This window comes from Amblyraja radiata, chromosome 15, assembly GCF_010909765.2.
Source record: "Amblyraja radiata isolate CabotCenter1 chromosome 15, sAmbRad1.1.pri, whole genome shotgun sequence".
Taxonomy (NCBI): Eukaryota; Metazoa; Chordata; class Chondrichthyes; order Rajiformes; family Rajidae; genus Amblyraja; species Amblyraja radiata.
In genome coordinates, this window is record NC_045970.1 from 45962021 (window position 1) to 45981491 (window position 19471).

The 19471-nt window shown below is 44.9% G+C and overlaps 1 long non-coding RNA gene across 1 annotated transcript; it reads left to right on the forward strand.

The window, feature by feature from the left end:
* The first annotated feature begins 6664 nt into the window (after positions 1–6664).
* LOC116981626 lies at positions 6665–18983 on the forward strand. Its single transcript, XR_004414264.1, has 3 exons — positions 6665–6674; positions 17418–17425; positions 18914–18983. It is a non-coding gene; the product is annotated as an uncharacterized LOC116981626 (long non-coding RNA).
* The last annotated feature ends 488 nt before the right edge of the window (positions 18984–19471 follow it).

Genomic DNA, 19471 nt, shown 5'->3' on the forward strand with positions numbered 1-19471 from the left:
ACTTCTACTGAAGTGTGGATGTCCGTTGGCTCGCTAGGAGCTCATCGCCCTTTGGCAGGTCTTGCTTTTGGTCCTGCTGGGGGGGTCCACAGCCCCCTCCTCACCTGGCAAACCAGGTGGGGGAGACGGTTTAGTCGCCGACTATCCGACCATGGAGCAGGTAGCACAGGATTACATGGTGCGTGGGATTACATGGTACGCGTGGCGGAGGGAACTCCCCCCAACCTAATCACAGCTAGAAACATTCATAAATGTCTATGAAGTATTTAAAAAATATTCTAATTGAACGTCAAACAATTGCTGACGCTTGAAATCTGAAATAAAAAACCCAGGAAATGCAGGAAACACTTGGCTGGCCAGGCAGCATCTGTAGAAAGAGAAACAGAGTTTATTCTTCAGCTGAGGCCAAGAACTTCAAATTCCTGGGGGTGCACATCTCTGAAGATCTTTCCTGGTCCGAGAACACGAACGCAATTATCAAAAAAGCTCATCAGCGCCTCTACTTCCTGAGAAGATTACGGAGAGTCGGATTGTCAAGGAAGACTCTCTCTAACTTCTACAGGTGCACAGTCGAGAGCATGCTGACCGGTTGCATCGTGGCTTGGTTCGGAAATTTGAGCGCCCTGGAGAGGAAAAGATTACAAAAAGTAGTAAACACTGCCCAGTCCATCATCGGCTCTGACCTTCCTTCCATGATTTATCGCAGTCGCTGCCTCAAAACATAGAAAGTAGGTGCGAGAGTAGACCACCAGGTCCGTCGAGCCCGCACCGCCATTCGCTCATGGCTGAACACTAAACAGACACACTTACCCACAAACAGTAGACACAAGACACAGAACACAAGACACTACCCTCCCCTTTATACCGCTATCACCCCTCTCCACCCCAAGAACCGCGTGATCTCCTGGGGGAGGCAAAAAACCGGATAAAAACCCAGGTCCAATTCGGGAAAAAAATCCGGGAAATTCCTCTCCGACCCCAATCCAGGCGATCGACACTTGTCCAGGAGATCACTCAGGTCTTACTATACTAACCATACCTAGGTCCATATCCCTGCCCTCTCCCCGTAGCCCCTTATCCCCTTGGCAGCTAAAAAAACATCTATTTTAGACTTAAATATATTTAACGTTTCTGCTTCCACTGCTCCCTGGGGCAGTGAATTCCATAAATTAACCACCCTCTGGGTGAAGAAGTTCTTCCTCATCTCAGTTTTAAAAGAGCCCCCCCTTATTCTGCGACTATGTCCCCTAGTTCTAGTTTCCCCGATCATTGGGAACATCCTCGGTGCATCCACCCGATCAAGGCCCCTCACGATCTTATATGTTTCAACGAGATCGCCTCTCATTCTTCTAAACTCCAAAGAGTAGAGTTCCAGCCTACTTAACCTTTCCTCATATGTCAATCCCCTCATTGCAGGAATTAATCTTGTAAACCTTCGCTGCACTGCCTCCAGGGCTAGTACATCCTTTCTTAAGTATGGACCCCAGAACTGTACACAGTATTCCAAATGTGGTCTCACTAATACTGTGTACAGCTGCAGCAAGACCTCCGTATTTTTATACTCAATCCCCCTAGCAATAAAGGCCAAAACTCCATTGGCCTTCCTGATTGCTTGCTGCACCTGCATACTAACTTTTAGTGATTCATGTACTAATACCCCTAGATCCCTTTGCGTTGCATTACAACGCAGCTCCTCCTCATTTAGAAAATAACTTGCCCTATCATTTTTTTTCCCAAAGTGAATGACTTCACATTTATTAGTATAAAATTTCATCTGCCAAGTTGTTGCCCACTCACCTAGCTTATCTATATCCTTTTGCAGACTCTTCCTATCCTCCTCATCCCCTACTTTTCCTCCCATTTTTGTATCGTCCGCAAATTTTGATATATTACACTTGGTTCCCTCCTCCAAATCATTTATATAAATTGTGAACAACTGGGGTCCCAGCACCGACCCTTGCGGAACCCCGCTAGTTACCGGTTGCCATCCCGAGTATGAACCATTTATCCCCACTCTCTGCTTCCTATTTGTTAGCCAATCCTCTACCCATGCTAATATATTACCCCCAATCCCATAATTTTTTATTTTTAGCAATAGTCTCTTATGTGGCACCTTGTCAAAAGCCTTTTGGAAGTCCAAGTATACCACATCCACCGGTTCCCCTTTATCCACCCGGGTTGTTACTTCCTCAAAGAATTCGAGCAGATTCGTTAAACAGGACTTCCCCTTCACAAAACCATGCTGGTTCTGTCCGATGAGGTCATGTTTATCCAAGTGCCCCGTTAGTGTTTCTTTAATAATTGTCTCTAACATTTTACCCACCACCGATGTTAGACTAACCGGTCTATAGTTACCCGCCTTCTGTTTACTTCCTTTTTTAAATATAGGTGTTACATTGGCCATTTTCCAATCCACTGGGACCGTTCCTGCCTCCAGGGAGTTTTGGAAAATTATCACCAATGCATCCACAATCCCCACCGCTATCTCCCTCAAGACCCTTGGATGTAATCCATCAGGCCCAGGGGATTTATCCTCCTTCAGTCTCATTAATTTCCCTAATACCACCTCCTTGGTGATCTTAATAGTATTTAGCTCCTCCATTCCTACCGCCCCTTGTTTATCCAGCGTTGGAATATTTTTTGTGTCTTCTATGGTGAAGACTGATACAAAATACTCGTTTAATGCCTTTGCCATTTCCATGTTCCCCACCAACAACTCTCCAGTCTCACCCTCCAATGGACCAACGTTCACCTTAGCCACCCTTTTTCTTTTTATATAGCTATAAAAACTCTTACTATTAGTTTTTATGTTGTTCGCTAAATTCCTTTCATAGTCTATTTTCCCCGTCTTAATTAATCTCTTAGTTATTTTTTGCTGACCTTTAAATGCTTCCCAATCCTCTGCCCTCCCACTATTTCTGGCTACCTTATATGCCCTTGCCTTCAGCCGAATACTATCCTTTATAGTTTTACTGAGCCATGGCTGACTGTTCTTACCCTTACCCCTTTTTTTCTTCATAGGAATAAATTTTTCTTGAAGGTTATACAGTAGATCCTTAAACGTACACCACTGCTCATGTACCGTCTTATTCTTGAGTCTGCTATCCCAGTCAACTTTGATCAGCTCAGTCCTCATACCTTCATAATCCCCCTTATTTAGACTAAGCACCCTAGCCTGAGTTTCAACCTGCTCCCCTTCTATTTGAATATGGAATTCGACCATATTGTGGTCACTTGTTCCCAACGAGTCCCTAACTATGACATTTTTAATTAATCCTGCTTCATTACACAGGACCAGATCCAAGATTGCCTCCCCCCTTGTCGGTTCTGCGACATACTGTTCTAGGAACCCGTCTCTAATACATTCTATAAACTCTTCCTCTAGTCTACCCTGCCCAGTTTGGTTTACCCAATTAATATGAAAATTGAAGTCCCCCATGATTACAGCAGTTCCCTTTTTACATGCGTCAACTATTTGCAGATTTATGTTCTGACTAACAGCGTCACAGCTATTTGGAGGTCTATAAATTACACCCACTAGTGTTTTTTTCCCCTTGTTATTCTCTATCTGTACCCAAGCTGTTTCACTATCCTGATCCTTCAACGCAATATCCTTCCTCTCTATTGCCGTTATTCCCTCCCTTATTAAAAGGGCCACCCCTCCTCCCTTTCTTTCCTGTCTATCTTTTCTAATTGTCGAGTACCCCTCTATATTTAACTCCCAGTCCTGATCCCCTTGCAGCCATGTCTCCGTAATGGCCACGATATCATAACTATATACACTTAATTGCACCGTTAATTCATTTATCTTATTTCGAATACTCCGTGCATTTAGATAAAGCACTTTCAGATGATTTTTACTACCCTTCCTTTCCGTTTTTGCCCCTTTTACATCTAGAGCTTTATCTTCACACATTCTGGATCCTTCTGTCACATTTTGATTTTCCGCTTCCCCACTGATACCCTGCTCTATTTCCTCTACCCCTGCCGTTATTACCCCCCTTGATACCTCCCCCCCGCTACTTAGTTTAAAGACCTCTCTACTGCCCTAGTTATATGATTTGCCAGGACCCCAGTCCCAGCACCGTTCAGGTGAAGTCCGTCCTTACAGAACAGATCCCCCCTGTCCCAGTACTGGTGCCAGTGGCCCAAGAAACCAAACCCATTTTTCCCATACCAGTCTTTGAGCCACGCATTCAGCTTTTTAATTTTACGTACCCTCGCCGATTTGGCCCGTGGCTCAGGTAGCAATCCGGAGATCAGTACCCTCGAGGTTCTGCTTTTTAATTTATTCCCTAACTGCTCAAACTCCTTCAGCAGATCCTCCTTCCTCGTCCTTCCTATGTCATTGGTCCCCACATGGACCACGACCACTGGATCCTCCCCCTCCCTCTGCAAATTTCTCTCCAGCACCGCAGAGATATCCTTAACCCTAGCACCGGGTAGGCAACACAGCCTTCGGGACATGTTCTGCTGGCCGCAGAGAACCTTATCTACCCCCCGAATAATACTATCCCCTATCACAACGGCATTTCTTCTAACTCCCCCCTCTTGAATGGCCCCCTGATCCACGGTGCTGCAGCCAGGTTGCTCATCCCTCCCACAGCCCCTGATCCCGTCCTCACATTGAGTAAGAGCCTCGGTCATGCTCGTCAGGGACAAGGGCTGTGGCTCCTGCCGCATCTCCTCCTGGTTCCCCTTACCTGCCTCGCTTATGGCCACACCTTGCTCACTAACTACTGAATTAGTTAAACTGGTCGGTGTGACCATCCCCTGGCACAAAACATCCAGGTAATACTCCCCCTCCCTGAGGCTGGCAGTATCATCAAAGACCCACACCATCCTGGCCACACACTGATCTCCCTGCTACCTTCAGGTAGAAGGTACAGGAGCCTGAAGACTGCAACAACCAGGTTCAGGAATAGCTACTTCCCCTCAGCCATCAGGTTATTAAACCTGGCTCGGACAAAACTCTGATTATTAGCAACCACTTTCTGTTATTTGCACTACCAGTTTATTTATTCATGTGTGTATATATTTATATCATGGTATATGGACACATTTACCTGTTTAGTAGTAAATGCCTACTATTTTCTGTGTGCTTAAGCAAAGCAAGAATTTCATTGTCCTATACAGGGACACATGACAATAAACTCACTTGAACTTGAACTTGAACTTCATCAGAACTGCCAAAGTGAGAAAACACGTTTGTTTTAAGTTGTAGAGAAGCTGGGGATGGAATGTGTAGGAGGGTACTGCAGATGCTGGTTTATACCAGCACATAGTCACAAAACGTTGCTTTGGGTCAAAACCCTTCTTCAGACCGTTCAGAATTTTTAATTGTTCCATTTTCAGGTCATTTGACTCTTGACTCTAGACAATTGTCTTGCACCTCTAAAATGGAAACAGTATTTTCAAAGCCCTGAGAATGTGCTCCACAAAAACCATTATGTCAATACCAATATGGCTCACACCTCTGCGATGCAAGGATACGCATTTTACTAGGTTTCAGCTGCTCGTAGTGTTTAGATGAGATGCTACTGCACATCTGATAAGAGGAGGAAGATTGTATTATCAGTCCTCATACAATCCTGATTTGTATCGATATTATCCAAGGCATTTGAAGAACCAAACACCACAGTTAGACACAAAATGCTGGAGTAACTGGAGCGGGTCAGGTAGCATCCCTGAAGACAATGGATAGGCGACGTTCTCCAGAGATGTTGCCCATCCGGCTGAGTTAATCCAGTATATTGTATCTATCGTCGGTGTAAACCAGCATCTGCAGTTCCTTCCTACACAAATGGGACTAGCTTGGATGGGACATCTAGTTCGGCATGGACGATTTGGGCTGAAGAGGCTGTTTCCATGCTGCATGACTCTACCTTAAAGTTCTTCTAATTTGTAGGAAGCATTAGAAATACAGGAACATGGCTTTTATATTCCAGTTCAGTTTAGTTTATTGTCACGTGTACTGAGGAACAATTAAAAACTTTTTGTTTCGTGCCAAACTTCCTAAGCCGAGGAATTTGAAGTTTTCCACCATCTCTACACTTCACACAATTGCCCCCATGAAATCAAACAGATTTGCCATGGCCAGGAGTCTGGTAGCTTGTTGGCTGGTGTGAGGGAGTTCAAGCAGGTCAGAGTTCAGTCCCCAGATTCTTTCAGAGTACGTCAGTGGAGCGAACCGGCGGACCCATCATTCCGAGCCCATCAGTAGAAACATAGAATCATAGAAAATAGGTGCAAGAGTAGGCCATTCCGCCCTTCGAGCCAACACCGCCATTCAATATGATCATGGCTGATTATTCAAAATCAGTACCCCGTTCCTGCTTTCTCTCCATATCCCTCGATTACATTAGCCCTAAGATCTACATGTATATCTAACTCTCTCTTGAAAACATCCAGTGCTTTGGCCTCCACTGCTTTCTGTGGCAGAGAATTCCACAGATTCACAACACTGGGTGAAAAGGTTTTTCCTCATCTCAGTTCTAAATGGCCTTATTCTTAAACTGTGACCCCTGGTTCTGGACTCCCCCAACATCAGGAACATTTTTCCTGCATCTAGTACAATCCCTTAAGAATGTTATATGTTTCTCTAAGATAGCCTCTCATTCTTCTAAATTCCAGTGAATATAAACCCAGTTGATCCATTCTTTCATCATATGTCAGTCCCGCCATCCTGGGAATTAACCTGGTGAACCTACGCTGCACTCCCTCAATAGCGAGAATAGCAGTAAGATCAGGACTTCTGCGTTTGACTACTCAGACTTGCTTCCATTCAGAACACTCAGCATTTACCAGCAATATCCGGGCCAAAATCTTTAAATCTTTTAACTTGAGTGAAAAATGATGAAGGCTCTGGCAAACTCAGCGCAAAGCGGCCTTGCATCAGGGCCCAAAGCAAGAACATTACTTTTATTGTCTGGTGCTTTAATTGATAAATAGGCTCGAGTTTCTGGTGAAATTTCATTCCTCACCTTTGAAGCTGCCTTCATTTCTGAAGCTGTGGTCAGCAGTTCACTGCTCGAGCCCAATATCACTGCATGGTTCGACTAGCACTCGATGGATTAACACACCATTGAACGAGTGATTGGTTTAGTTAAGAGATACAGAGTGGAAACAGGCCCTTCAGCCAACGTGTGTCCCCGCCGACACACTAACACTACCCCTCACACACACACGCACTAGGAACAATTTCACATTTATACCAAGCCAATTAGCTTACAAACTCGTACGTCTTTAGAGTGTAAGAGGAAACCAAAGATCTTGGAGAAAATCCATGCAGGTCACGGGGAGAACATACAAGCTCCATACAGAGAGCACCTGCAGTCAGGATCGAACCCGGGACACTGGCGCTGTAAGGCAGCAACTCTACTGCTGCACCACTGTGCCGCCTAAATAGCTTTAACACGTCCTCTTGTTTGTTTTATTTTGTCTCTAACTGCCTTTGTTAATTTTTTTTTTAGTTTAGTTTGGAGATACAGCATGAAATAGCACATTTGGCCCACTGAGTCCACGCCGACTGTTGATCACCTATTCACGCTAGTTCTATGTTATTCTAACTTTTGCGTCCACACCCTACACACTCATGGGCAATGTACAGAGGCCAATTAACCTACAAACCTACAGGTGTTTGGTATGTGGGAGGGAACCGGAGCATCTGAAGAAAACCCACGCGGCCGCAGGAAGAATGTGTAAAGCCTACACAGGCAGCACCCGAGGTCAGGATCGAACCCGGGTCTCTGGCACTCTGAGGCAGCAACTGTGCCATTGTGCCATCCTAATCTGTTGAGAAATCGTCTCCATTCATTTCGGGGCCTTCTGGGAAACCTTGGTCTCACCCTATCCTAGATACTCCCTTAGTCCTATCCATTCCTTCCCCAAAGATCGACACAAAAAGCTGGAGTAACTCAGCGGGACAGGCACCATATCTGGAGAGAAGGGATGGATTACATTTTGGCTCGAGGCTCTTCTTCAGACCAGAAACGTCACCCATTCCTTCTATCCAGAGATGCTGTCTGTCCCGCTGAGTTACTCCAGCTTTTTGTGTCTATCTTCAGTTCAAATCAGCATCTGCAGTTCCTTCCTACACAATGAAATTCTTTCTTGCAGCAGCATAAAAGGTCTTAAACACTGTACTCATAAATACAATAATAAACCAAAAAAGCTTAAGAACTTAAGATCTTGGAGATAATGAAATAAAAGCCCAAAGTGCTGAGTGCAACCAAGACAGGTCATAGTTGATAGTTCAGTTGGTGTTTGTTGTGTTGAAGAGCATGAATGTTGTTGGGGAAAGCTATGCTTTAACCTGCAGGTCATGTTTTTTCAGAATTTAATTTTCAGTCCAAACTTTCAGAACAAAGACAAAAACCAATGCCCCCAAGTCTATGTAGTTCTAGTCTTAGTTTTAGAGACACAGGCCCTTCGGCTCACCGAGTCCGCACCGACCAGCAATCCCCGTACATTAACGCTATCCTGCACACACAAGGGCCATTTTTGTTTTACACGCTGATACAAATCCAATTAACCTACCATATTGTACGTCTTTGGAGTGCGGGAGGAAACCAAAGATCTTGGAGAAAACCCACGCGATCAAGGGGAGAACGGACAAACACCGTACAGACAGCACCCGTAGTCGGGATTGAAACTGGGTCTCCCGCGCTGCAAGCGCTGTAAGGCAGCAACTCTACCGCTGCGCCACCGTGTCACCCTTTGGAGCTTATTCGGAAATAGTAGTGCTTAATAGCCTGTGTAGGGAAGAAGCTGCTCCAGTAGCCGGACGTTAGTTTTCAGACACCTCTACCTTCTTCCCGATGGCAAGTGTAAAATGATAGCGTAGCCAGTGTGTTTTGGGTCCTTGATGACACTGGCTGGCTTTATGAGGCAGTGCCTCCTATAGATCCCTTCGATGGTGGGGAGATCAGTACTGGGATGGACTGTGCCTGCCACCTTTTGTAAACTCCTTAATTCCTGTGCGTTCGAGTTGCCAAACTAGGCAGGCCGTGATGCAACCAGTCAATAACCTGCAGTGTACATGCAGGTAAACAAAACAATGTGCAAAATGAAGATCGTGCAAAATGCAGATCAAGTAAGATGAAGATCATGTAAACATATTGAGTAAGAAAGAACTGCAGATGCTGGTTGAAACCGAAGATAGACACAACATGCTGGAGTAACTCAGACCCTGAGTAAGAAACATGTCGGAAGGGAGAGTGGACGCTGGCGCGCTTTAGCTGCCGCTGCTCTCTCTTCACATTGTGTTTTTGATTTTTTTGTCTTTGGAGCGATTTCTGTCTTTAATTTGTGTATTGGTGATGTCCTTATTATTTATTTTACTCCGACTATATGTTTTTTCTCTTTGTTAATTTCTGTAAGGTGTCCTTGAGACTTTGAAAGGCGCCCGCAAATTATTATTCCTTCTCACCAGAGATGCTGCCTGTCCCGCTGAGTTACTCCAGCATTTTGTGTCTATCTCATGTAAACAGACGCTGGAATTCACAAGCACCAAACTACAGGCAGAAAGCAAGTGTTTTTAGCCAAAATGCATGAAGGACCACAAAAAAAAGATGCAAAGCTTAGAAGCTGCGATTGGAATCTAAATCCAGTAATAGACATTCTCTTGCAAAGCAAAGATTATGGACTGTTTGAGGATGTAAAGATGTTGTAGATAAATTGCACTGTTTTGCTCTAGGGACAATGGTTTTCATCTTCACCAATAAATCACAAGCTCTCATCTAGCAATGACAAGAAATAAATTAGTGGAGTCGCAGTCACGTATTGAACCTAAGATCTGTATTATCTTCTTTTGGTTTATTACCAAAGCATGCAGGGTATAACCTACGGAAGTAACACATACATCTTTGGCTGTCATGCACAATGTGGCTATCTTGTATATTCAGTTGCAATTTCCATCTATACCTCTCATAGAAAAAAACATTTAAAGATTTTGTGAAACAAGGTGATGGCGGATATCTAGCCAGCATGGGGGAGGCATGGCAGCCATTTCAGGAGCCTGGGGGATTTATAAATCAGAACTGCTGCAGGCAAAAGATAGGATTCTCTATCGAGGATGTGTGAAACTTTACAGTTGCAGAGTTTGATATCTGGATGCCCTCAGGAAAACAATACTTGTGGTCAAAATCTAAGCGATCCCATGAAGTTACTTGAAATACGACCTGGTATCATTAACCATAAAAGCCTAGAACGTGCTTTGGGTGTGCTGGTCAAGATACATTGTCAGTTGTTTTTCACAATTTCACAAGTCATACTGTAGGAGTAGAATTAGGCCATTCGGCCCATCGTGTCTACTCCGCCATTCAAGCGTTGGCTGATCGCTGCTTCCAAATCCCATTTTCGTGCCTTCTCCCCATAACCCTTGACACCCGTTCTAATCAAGAATTTGTCTACCTCTGCCGTAAACAGATCCACTGACTTTTCTGAGTACTCTTGCCAACATGCCTCTCTTGAAATTCTCGAGGCCTTTACAACAAATTCAAAGTCAATATCTTATTGTCTGAAAAAAACCTTTGCAAAGGATTTAAAAAAAAATCACTTTCTGTTCGAAGTTTCAAAGACCATCTAGGTTCCAAATAAGAAGATAGACACAAAAAGCTGTTGTAACTCAGCGGGACAGGCAGCATCTCAGGAGAGAAGGATTGAGTGACGTTTTGGGTTGAGACCCTTCTTCTTCTGCAATTCTTTCCGACACATTAGGTTCTCAATAAGGCTGGCACAGGTACTCACAGATAGTGTAGCTTTCACACAGTGCGTGCTGGTTCACACTGAGGGTGTTGGGTATATGCAATGAGCTGCCAGAGGAGGTAGTTGAGACAGATACTATACCAATATTTAAAAGACCCGGACACGTCCATGCATTGGAGGGATTAGAAACATAGAAACATAGAAACATAGAAAATAGGTGCAGGAGTAGGCCATTCGGCCCTTCGAGCCTGCACCGCCATTCAATATGATCATGGCTGATCATCCAACTCAGTATCCTCAGCCTTCTCTCCATACCCCCTGATACCTTTAGCCACAAGGGCCACATCTAACTCCCTCTTAAATGTAACCAATGAACTGGCCTCAACTACCTTCTGTGGCAGAGAATTCCAGAGATTCATCACTCTCTGTGTGAAAAATGTTTTTCTCATCTCGGTCCTAAAAGATTTCCCCCTTATCCTTAAACTGTGACCCTTTGTCCTGGACTTTCCCCAACATCGGGAACAATCTTCCTGCATCTAGCCTGTCCAACCCCTTAAGAATTTTGTAAGGTTTTTTTAGACACAAAAAGCTGGTGTAACTCAGCGGGACAGGCAGCATCTCAGGAGAGAAGGATTGAGTGACGTTTTGGGTCGAGACCCTTCTTCTTCTGCGGTTCCTTCCGACACATTAGGTTCCCAATAAGGCTGGCGCAGGTGGTGTAGTTTTCACACAGTGCGTGCTGGTTCACACTGAGGGTGTTGGGTGTATGCAATAAGCTGCCAGAGGAGGTAGTTGAGACAGATACTATACCAATATTTAAAAGACCCGGACACGTACATGCATAGGAGGGATTTCGGGAGATAATGGAGGAAATGTGGGCAAATGAGACTGGCTTAGATGGGACATCTTGATCGGCATGGACAAGTTGGGTCGTAGGGTCTGACTCCGTCCTGTGATTCTATGACTCTATGCGGTACGGTAAAACACAAGTACTGATGAGGCACCGTTTTGTTAGATGTGCCATCTGTCAGATGAAGCATGAAACTACTATACCTGCCCACTTGATGGATGTAAAAAAAATGCAAGGTGCAGGTTGTAAAAGGAAGAATTCTACTGATGTCCTTCCTAATATTTATTTCTCAGTCATAAACTTGCAATTGATTGATTGATTGATTAATTCATAAGATCGTATATGATCACGTGATAGGAGTAGGATTAGGTCATTCGGCCCATCAAGTCTACCCCACCATTCAATCATGGCTGATCTATCTCTCCCTCCTAACACAATTCTCCTACCTTTGAACAAATTGATTGATTGATTGAAAGATGCAGCAGGAACGATCCCTGCAACTGTCTATCAGATCCTGCTGTGTGAAAGTGACAATAGGCACTAGGTGCAGGAGGAGGCCATTCGGTCCTTCAAGCCAGCACCGCCATTCAATGTGATCATGGCTGAAATGCCCAGCTGGTGGAAGGGAACTGTTAATGTGCCACCATTTAATAATTTGAAGAATAAAGCACTTATTCATCAGCAGTTCCTCGGATTGAGGCTGACTTGCTTTAACTCTCCTTTGGTTGGTTTTCCCGTGACTAACATGGCCAGTGTTGTAGAGCAACGGGTACAGGGTGGTTCGTAGGCTGGGAGGCCATGGCTTTCTCCGGGAGGATGTTATATTTCTCTCAAAGAAACTTGGAAAAGATCCTTGAAGTGTTTTTCCCTTCCCTTGATGTAATTGCTGGTTGGCGGCAGAGCTTGGAAAGAAATGACGATCTTCAGTGCATGACTTCCCCCCAATAGATGGGATTCGGATAACAATAAATAAAACACGAGTTTTGGGCTGGACCTACACATTGAATGGTAGCGTGCTGGGGAGTGTGGTAGAGCAGAGGGATCTAGGAGTGCAGCTACATAGTCTGTTGAAAGTGGCATCAGAGGTAGATAGGGTGGTCAAAAAGGCTTTTGGCACATTGACCTTCATCAGTCAGTGTTGCATATAGGCACTGAGAGGTAATGTTGCAGCTGTATAAGACGTTGGTGAGGCCGCAATTAGAGTATTGTGTTCAGTTCTGAGCACCATGTTATAGGAGCGATATTGTCAAGCTGGAAAAGGTACAGAGAAGATTTGTAAGGATGTTGCCAGGACTCTTAAGGGCCTGTCCCACTTACGTGTCCTTGGCATGCAAATTACGCGATCTCGTGGTCGCGTTGAGGCGCACGGGCATCGTGTGGCCGCGCGGGGCCGGTCCCACTGAGAAGCGCGGAGGGGTATGTCGTTGTGCGCGGCATCGCGCGGGGCTCCGAAATTTTTGTAGCGATCGATATCTTCGCACGCCACCAGCCTGTCGCGTAACCGACGGCCAAAGTGGGACAGGCCCAAGACCCTGGCGCGACGCAACGTCTCAACTTCAACAGCAGCAGAAGCAGGCCAACGATCGCCGAGCTCGGCCTGGGGCTCACGGCCGTTGCGGTCCAGAACCGCCCCACTTCTACTCCCAGAGCGGGGCCAAGAAAATTGAAGATAGACACAAAATGCTGGAGTAACTCAGCGGGACCGGCAGCATCTCTGGAGAGAAGCAATGGGTGACGTTTCGGGTCAAGACCCTTCTTTCAGACTGAAGAATGACGTCACGCGCTCCAGACGGCTGTGCGGGCGAATGAAGTCGCGCGCGACCTTCGTGGGACCGTCGCACCTCAACGCGACCACGAGGTTGCGTAATTAGCACGCCAAGGACAAGTAAGTGGGACAGGGGCTTAAGACCTGAGCTATCATTGTGCAGGGGGAGGTTGTGCAGGCTAATACTCTACTCCTAGGAGCGCAGGAGGATGAGAGGCAATCTTATAAAGGTGTGCAAAATCATGAGAGGAATAGATTCGGTAGACACGCAGAGTCCTTTGGCCAGATTAGGAGAATTGAGAACCAGAGGACATAGAAATATGGTGAGGGGGAGAAGATAAGAACACAAGGGATAACTTTTTCACACAAAGGTTGAAGGGTCCCGACCCGAAACATCATCTATCCATTTTCTCCAGCGAGGCTGCCTGACCCGCTGAGTTACTCAAGCATTTTGTGTCTATCTTTGGTATAAACCAGCATCTGCAGTTCCTTTATATTATATTAAAGATTCCTACATTGGTATTTCACAGTGGGGGTTTTAGAATTAGAAAGCAGCATGTTTCAAGTTATTTTTGAACGCAGGACTCTCTTATAAGGCACTTTGCATGTAAGAGGGGAACTATGCGTTTAAATGCGGAGTGGATGGCAAAGGAAGGTACAATACCATGCAGTCCCAGATTCATTAGCTCTATTGTCTGAAAGAGTGGCAGGTTAAGTGTCATCCCTAGCAAAACTGTGAATATAAATTTAGAAACTGAAATAAAAGTTATTCTCATAAGAAATGTCCAAATGCAGCAGACTCATTACAACCCTGTGATCTTTGTAATATCGCAGTGAATGCTTTTATGAAAAATGTACTTGTTCTCTGGGTTTAAGGTGAAGGGGAAAAGATTTAATAGGAATCTGAGGGGTAACTTTTTCCACATAAAGGGTGGTGGGTGTATGGAACAAGCTGCCAGAGGAGGTAGTTGAGGCTGGGACTATCCCAACATTTAAGAAACAGTTAGACAGGTACATGGATAGGATAGGTTTGGAGGGATATGGAACAAACGCAGGCAAGTGGGACTAGTGTAGCTGGGACTTGGTGGTCGGTGTGGGCAAGTTGGGCCGCGGGGCTGTTTCCACACTGTATTACTCCATGACTCTGTGATGCTAATGTTCCATGCTATCCAGAGTTAGATTGAAGATGGTGATATAATGCAGTGAAGAGCACCAAAGTATTTTTTTCTGTCCTTCTCAATTTGAAGTCCCTGCTTTTAGTTCTGTTCAGAGATTCAGCGTGGAAACAGGCCCTTCGGCCCACCGAGTCCAGGACGACCAACGATATACTCTGTACACTAGCTCTTAACCTACACTCTAGGGGGACTTTACAGAAGCCAATTAATCTACGAACCTGCACGTCATTGGAGCGTGGGAGGAAACCGGAGCACCCGGGGAAAATCCACCGGGCCACAGGGAGAACGTGCAAACTCCATACCAACAGCACCTGTGGTCAGGATCAAACTGAGTCTCTGGCGCTGTAAGGCAGCAACTCTACCCACTGCACCACTGTGCTACCCTCAGCAAAATCGTTTGAAGGGAGCCTCTTAACATAACGCACTTAGCAGAAGAATCATAGTTATGATTCCAGAACAAGGGGTCACAGTTTAAGGATAAAGGACCTCAGTTTTAGGACCGAGATGAGGAAAACATTTTTCACGCAGAGAGTGGTGAATCTCTGGAACTCTCTGCCGCAGAAGGTAGTTGAGGCCAGTTCATTGGCTATATTTAAGAGGGGGTTAGATGTGGCCCTTGTGGCTAAAGGGGTCAGGGGGTATGGAGAGAAGGCAGGTACAGGATACTGAGTTGGATGATCAGCCATGATCATATTGAATGGCGGTGCAGGCTCGAATCCAATCCAATCCAATCCAACTTTATTTGTTAAGCACTTTAAGACAACCAATGTTGACCAAAGTGCTGTACAGAAGAATAAACAAGACATCATAAACAGACAACATAACAGAACATAACATAACAGCTCACATAAGGTGCATAAATCACATATGAAATACAACAATAAATCAAAAGACATAAAAAATGAGTAAAGGGCCGAATGGCCTACTCCTGCACCTATTTTCTATGTTTCTATGTTTCTATGATCGAGTCCCATCATTGGAGGGTGAGTGGGAGCACAATGAAGATATTTTATCCATATAAAAATAAAGTACAGCATAGTTGTGTATTTCCAGGATCCTGGCAGTAACTATTTGCAGTAACTGAATGAGATTCAATTTTAGGAAATAAGTGTGATTAATAGTGACATTCGGTATTTGCATATGTAGGGAACGGAGGAATATGGATTCTACACAATAAGAGATTGCCTTGGCATAATTTTCAGCACAGACATTGTGGGCCGAAGGGCCTGTTCTTGTGCTGGACTGTTCTATGTTTTATGTTTTATGTTAATACTTGATGGCATATTCATTGCTTTGAAAGAGTATACCTTTTTTAGTCATAGTCCTAGAATGATACAGTGTGGAAACAGGCCCTTTGGCCCAACTTGCCCACATCGGCCAACATGTCCCATCTACACTGGTCTCACCTGCCTGCATTTGGTCCATATCCTCCCAAACCTGTTCTATCCATGTACCTGTCTAACCGTTTCTTAAATGTTGGGATAGTCCCAGCCTCAACTACCTCCTTTGGCAGCTTGATCTATACACCCACCACCATTTGTGTGAAAAAAGTTACTCCTCAGATTCCTATGAAATCTTTTCCCCTTCACCTTAAACCTATGTTCGCTGGCCCTCGATTCATCTACTCTGGGCAAGAGACGGGATTTTATACACCTTAGTCATTGACTCTTATTAAAAAAAACAGGTCACATACTCAACACGCGTAAAAACAAAATCATTAAAAATTGACACTATTGAACGGTTTTAAAAATGCATCAATTGCAGTATGTCTGTCAGCAGTTTTAACAGAAAATAGTACTTAGTGAGTTCTAAGCTTGTGTGAATATTTTCAGAGCAATTAAGCAAATCAGATAGCTCCTTGACAAGAATCATGATCTGATGATATCACGTTTAGTATTCAAATATTCTCTTCAGCAGTGCTTACTTTTGTGACAATACAGCATACCCACTTCTTCAAAGTTAAACTTGGCTTATAGTCACTGGAATTTAGAAGGATGAGAGGGTATCTTATAGAAACATATAAAATTCTTAAGGGATTGGTCAGGCTAGATGCAGGAAAAATGTTTCCCATGTTGGGGGAGTCCAGAACCAGGGGTCACAGTGTAAGAATAAGGGGTAAGCCGTTTCAGACTGAGATGAGGTAAAACTTTTTCACCCAGAGAGTTGTGAATCTGTGGAATTCTCTGCCACAGAAGACAGTGGAGGCCAATTCACTGGATATATTCAAGAGAGATTTAGATATAGCTCTAAGGGCTAACAGAATCAAGGGATATGGGGGAGAAAGCAGGAATGGGGTACTGATTTTGGATGATCAGCCAAGATCATAAATAAAGGCGGTGCTGGCACGAAGCGCCGAATGGCCTACTCCAGCACATATTTTCTATGTTTCAATGTTTAAAATGTTAATACGACAGCATATTCACTGCTTTGAAAGGACCTGTACTCGCTGGAGTTTAGAAGGTTGAGGGGGGACATTGTTGAAACTTACAGAATAATGGCATGCATAGATGGAGTGAATGTGGATTGGATGTTTCCACTGGTGGGAGTCTAGGACCAGAGGTCATAGCCTCGGAATTAAAGGGCGCTCTTTTAGAAAGGTGGTGAGGAGGAATTTCTTTAGTCAGAAGGTAGTTAATCTGAGAAACGCATTGCCACAGAGTGCTGTGGATAGGGTTGCCAACTTTCTCACTCCCAAATAAAGGACAATAGGTCAAAAATAAAGGACAAATTCCCGACGGCAATTCGTTGACCAACTCGGCCATGGCTGGACGAATGATGAGTTGGCCCGGGTGCTGGACTGCACCTGGCTGAGGAATTTTGGCCCGGGCGATGCCGCGCGCAAAGTCCGGCGCCCCATCCAACTCATGAACCGATGATCAGCCATGAGAAGGAGGGGTGGTGGTGTCGGCGGTAAGCGAAGGTCTGAAGGTCGGACAGCTGGCCGGGCTGCCACCATATAACCATATAACCATATAACAATTACAGCACGGAAACAGGCCATCTCGGCCCTACAAGTCCGTGCCGAACAATTTTTTTCCCTTAGTCCCACCTGCCTGCACTCATACCATAACCCTCCATTCCCTTCTCATCCATATGCCTATCCAATTTATTCTTAAATGATACCAACGAACCTGCCGCCACCATTTCCACTGGAAGCTCATTCCACACCGCTACCACTCTCTGAGTAAAGAAGTTCCCCCTCATGTTACCCCTAAACTTCTGTCCCTTAATTCTGAAGTCATGTCCTCTTGTTTGAATCTTCCCTATTCTCAAAGGGAAAAGCTTGATCACATCAACTCTGTCTATCCCTCTCATCATTTTAAAGACCTCTATCAAGTCCCCCCTTAACCTTCTGCGCTTCAGAGAATAAAGACCTAACTTATTCAACCTATCTCTGTAACTTAGTTGTTGAAACCCAGGCAACATTCTAGTAAATCTCCTCTGTACTCTCTCTATTTTGTTGACATCCTTCCTATAATTGGGCGACCAAAATTGTACACCATACTCCAGATTTGGTCTCACCAATGCCTTGTACAATTTTAACATTACATCCCAGCTTCTATACTCAATGCTCTGATTTATAAAGGCTAGCACACCAAAAGCTTTCTTTACCACCCTATCTATATGAGATTCCACCTTCAAGGAACTATGCACGGTTATTCCCAGATCCCTCTGTTCAACTGTATTCTTCAATTCCCTACGGGGACACTGGCGAGGTGCTGCTGCTGCACTCCATGGGCTGCACAACATCGGGACGGGTGAGGCGGGGCCGGACGTGGCGCTCCGACCCGACAGTCCCTTCGACCCGAGTAGTAGCAGTCAAATACGGGACAAGGGCGGTCCTGTATGGGACAAACCAATTTAGCCCAATATACGGGATGTCCCAGCTAATACGGGACAGTTGGCAACCCTGGCTGTGGAGACCAAGTCAGTGGATATTATTAAGGCAGAGATAGACAAATTCTTGATTGGAACGGGTGTCAAGGGTTATGGGGAGAAGGCAGGAAAATGGGATCAGGAGGCTGAAATCAGCCACGATTGAATGGCTGAGTAGACTTGATGGGCTGAATGGCCTAATTTTACTGCTATAACTTGTGAACTTGTAAAGGCCATGTGTCACAGATGTATATTAAAGGTGTGAATGGCACCACTTTGTCCACAAAAATAGCAATGCTCATCAGAACGAGGGGACAATTCAAATCAATATTTTTTGTCATGCAGCACACTATGTAGCAAGGCTTCACTTCCACACACATCATGTAAATGGTCAAAAGGGATATAAATTGTCATGTTCTCTTTGTAAAATCAGCTAATGGGCTTCCTAGCTATACTTATCTGCTCACTTCAGGACCGGCACTTAAGTTGATGTTGTGGTTACTGTTTTTATATTCGCATTCAATGCCTCTGACGTAGAAGAAGGGTCCCCGACCCGAGACATCAACGATCCATGTTCTCCAGAGATGATGCCTGACCTGCAGAGTTAGTCGTCTACACTTGGTCATTAGTTTATTGTCACATGTACCGAGGGTACAGTGAAAAGCTTTTGTTGCCAGTCAGCGGAAAGACAATACGTGATTAGAATCGAGCCATCCACAGTGTGCAGATAAATGATAAAGGGAATAACGCAAATAAGGTTTAGTGCCAGATAAATCCAGTAAAGTCAGATCAAAGATAGTCCGAGGATCTCCAATAAGTTAGATAGTAGTTCAGGACTGCTCTCCAGTTGTTGGTAGGATGGTTCAGTTGCCTGATAACGCCTGGGAAGAAACTGTCCCTGAATCTGAGGTGTGCGTTTTCACACTTCTTTTGCCCAATGGGGGAGGGGAGAAGAGGGAGTGGCCGGGGTGCGACTAGTCCTTGATTATGCTGGTGGCCTTGCCGAGGCAGCGTGAGGTGTAAATTGAATCAATGGAAGGGAGGTTGCTACATCACTTTGTGCATTTTTGTGCAAACCAGCGTCTGCAGTTCCCAGCT